This window comes from Elaeis guineensis, chromosome 11 (genome assembly GCF_000442705.2).
Source record: "Elaeis guineensis isolate ETL-2024a chromosome 11, EG11, whole genome shotgun sequence".
In the NCBI taxonomy this organism is placed as follows: Eukaryota; Viridiplantae; Streptophyta; class Magnoliopsida; order Arecales; family Arecaceae; genus Elaeis; species Elaeis guineensis.
In genome coordinates this window covers 7863980-7867001 of record NC_026003.2, presented here as the reverse complement: position 1 = coordinate 7867001, position 3022 = coordinate 7863980, and positions in this window count along the sequence as shown.

The window sequence follows — 3022 nt, the reverse complement described above, 5'->3', positions numbered from 1 at the left end:
GGTCAGCCTAATCAGCCTATCCAGCTATCCTATTACAATCAGCCTTCATACCCACCTCCTCAACAGACCCCTCTAGCCGACGATAGGTTTTGCCAACTTTAAAAAATAATTATGATCCAACAGCAATCCATCGCTAGGCTAGATATATTAATACATCAGTTAGCTGAGTCTACCATGAGAAGAGAACTAGGTCAATTGCCGAGCCAACCAATATCAAATTTTAAAAATAACTCACCCACCCACCAACCACCTGGATCCAGTCATCAATCTAATGTCTCATCTAAGATTCCTCAATTTGAGAATATCAAAATAATTTTTAAGCTTAAAAGTGGTAGGATTCTTAAGGACCCATATCAAAATTAGATGAGTGAGGCTAGTACTGATGCTAGTCAAAATGTGGACTTAAAAGAAGAAGTTAGTACTAAGACTAACTACATAGAAGAATCTAAGCCTAGAATTGATACTGATGCTGGTTCTAATCTGAGTAAGAAAGATAAAGAAAAAAAGAGAACGGATGAGCTGCCTGAGATATATAAACCTAAAGTCTCATTTTTTTTTACTCTAGAAGTCGATTCTTTCTCTCTAGAATCATCACCTCCTTCAGAACTGAAATCGCCCTTGGTTACATCTAAGTACGCATGTTTAGAATCAAGTGACATCCTTCCGATATCTATTATATTGAACTAAACTCCTAACCCAAAAACTCAATTCATGAGCATTTTAGAAGAACAAATAGAAAAAATTCTCAACAAACAAGTATCCATGAATGGGTTTGTAAATTATCTTCTTAATATTGAAAATATGAAAATAACAAAGAAGGAGATTGTGAAATATTTTTTGAAAATTGACAATAAAATATTAAAATTTATTATAGACCATCTTCCTGAGATTGGCAATCTAAAATCATAGAAATTTATCAATTCAATATTCGATGTGGGATAGGTGAGGTAGAATTTGTATTAGTCTGACTGAATACGGTAAACTTAGCACTTTCTGGGAGGCAATCCAACTTTTACTTTTTGATATCTTTTGCATTTTGTTTAGGTTAATCGAGTCTTGCTTAGTATCTTTTATAGGGATCTGAAGATAATGTTGGCTAAGTTGGAGGATGAAATAATTTTGAAAAGATATATTGGTCAGGTGACATCTCTTCTTTTCTTCCTCTTTATCTATATCCTTTTATTTTTTCTATTCTATTGAGGACAATGTCCATTAAGTTAGGAGAGAGAATAATAATTTTTTTTTTAATTTTTAAGTTCTTGAGTAAGTTAGTATTTAGTATTTAAACATCTGACTACGCTTAAGAATCAAGTTGAACCAAGTATTTTTTTAAAAAAAATTTGATACATAGATCAGAGAGTTTATGAGATATCAGAGATCAAGTATTAAGATAAATCAATAAAGAGTTCAATTTAGAACATAAATATTTTTTTCTTGAGCATTTCTAAATTTTTCTACCAGCATCAAAGAAGAGTTTACTTTCTATAGACTTGTGTAGAATAACTATACATTTCTTCATAAATAAAAAATTTTTTTTCAAAAACTTCATATTGAGTAATTGGGCCTCTTTACTTAAGCAAGCATTGAGTTTCACGTCAAAAAATATGAAGGACAAAGAAACTTTATTGTAAAGCTAGTTTTAACTCATAGTCTGTTTGATTCGAGCAAGTAAGTTCAAGAGATATTCTATACCTAGTACCCTAAAGCCATCTAGTTCGAAAGTAATTGACTGAAAACTCGCTATATGGGTCAAATAGAAAGTTTAGGGGATTAAGACACTCAATAGCGATACAATATTAAAAAAAAAATGAAAGATAGAAGTAACAATATACTTGCCCATTTGAAGGTTAATAATTTAGAGATAAAGATAAAAATAATTTAAAAAAAATTCAGATAAGATTTAGTGTTCTTAGCTTAACTCCCACATTGATTAGTATTAATATCCCAATGATATACCTTACTCATCCGTTACTGAACATCAGTGGTCCTTTTAAAAATTATCTGATAAAATTTGAAACTCTAAGTTAAATGATACTTAACTCTGGATCCTTTCTTTACTCGAGGACAAGCAAAGTTCAAGTTGAGGGGTGTGATAAGTACTGAAAATATATTAATAAAAATATTAATTTATACAATAATTTATATTTATTCCTTAAGAATTAATATTTTTATTTATCTTTTATAGAAAATATGATCATCAATAAAAAGAGCCCAATTTGTTGGTTAATAGGAAGAAACTTTGAAGCAAATAGGACTTCAAACAAATTCAAAATCAACATCCAAAGGCAAGCTAAAAATGGGCTCAAAATCAATTCAAACCGGCTCGAACCTAACCCAATTAAACTGCTCGATGCATGATGGACCGACCGACCATTCCATGAAATCAGGAGCATGGTCCACACCATAGTTTCACCCGATCTTTATCATGGTCCATGGGAGAGCGGTTGAGTTTTACGCAATCCAATGGCTGAGAGGCGCTGAAACACGCGATCGGATGGCCCAAAACGTGCTATCCCATATCAATCGATGGTGTTCTACTTCCAGTGTGCGATCCAATGGCTGGCAGTGATTTTCAAGGATGATCGAATGATTGTGGTTGTTTTCGGTCGAAAAAACTAAACCATAGATATTTTTAAGCACTGATCGATGGTCCATAATCAATCTTAAGTGCGATCCAACGACTGCCATTGATCCCAATTTTGAATAGGAGATTTGATGCATGATCCAACAGTCTGAATTCAATCCTGTGAATGATCGAATGGCTAACATCAATTTTGATTGATAAAAGGCTTGATGCGGTGATTTTTTGGGCTGATTGGAGCATTGAAGGCTGATCCAATGGCCAAAATGCAGGGACATGGGTTGGACACATTTTTGAGGGGTTTTGGGATTCTGATTTTCACTAAAATTTAAAAAAAAATCTATTTATAAAAGGAGAGTTCGAAAATAGTAGAAAAAAAGTAGAAAAATAGTAGAAAAAATAAAAAAAATAGGAGAGTTGTAGGGATCCAAGGAGAAGAAG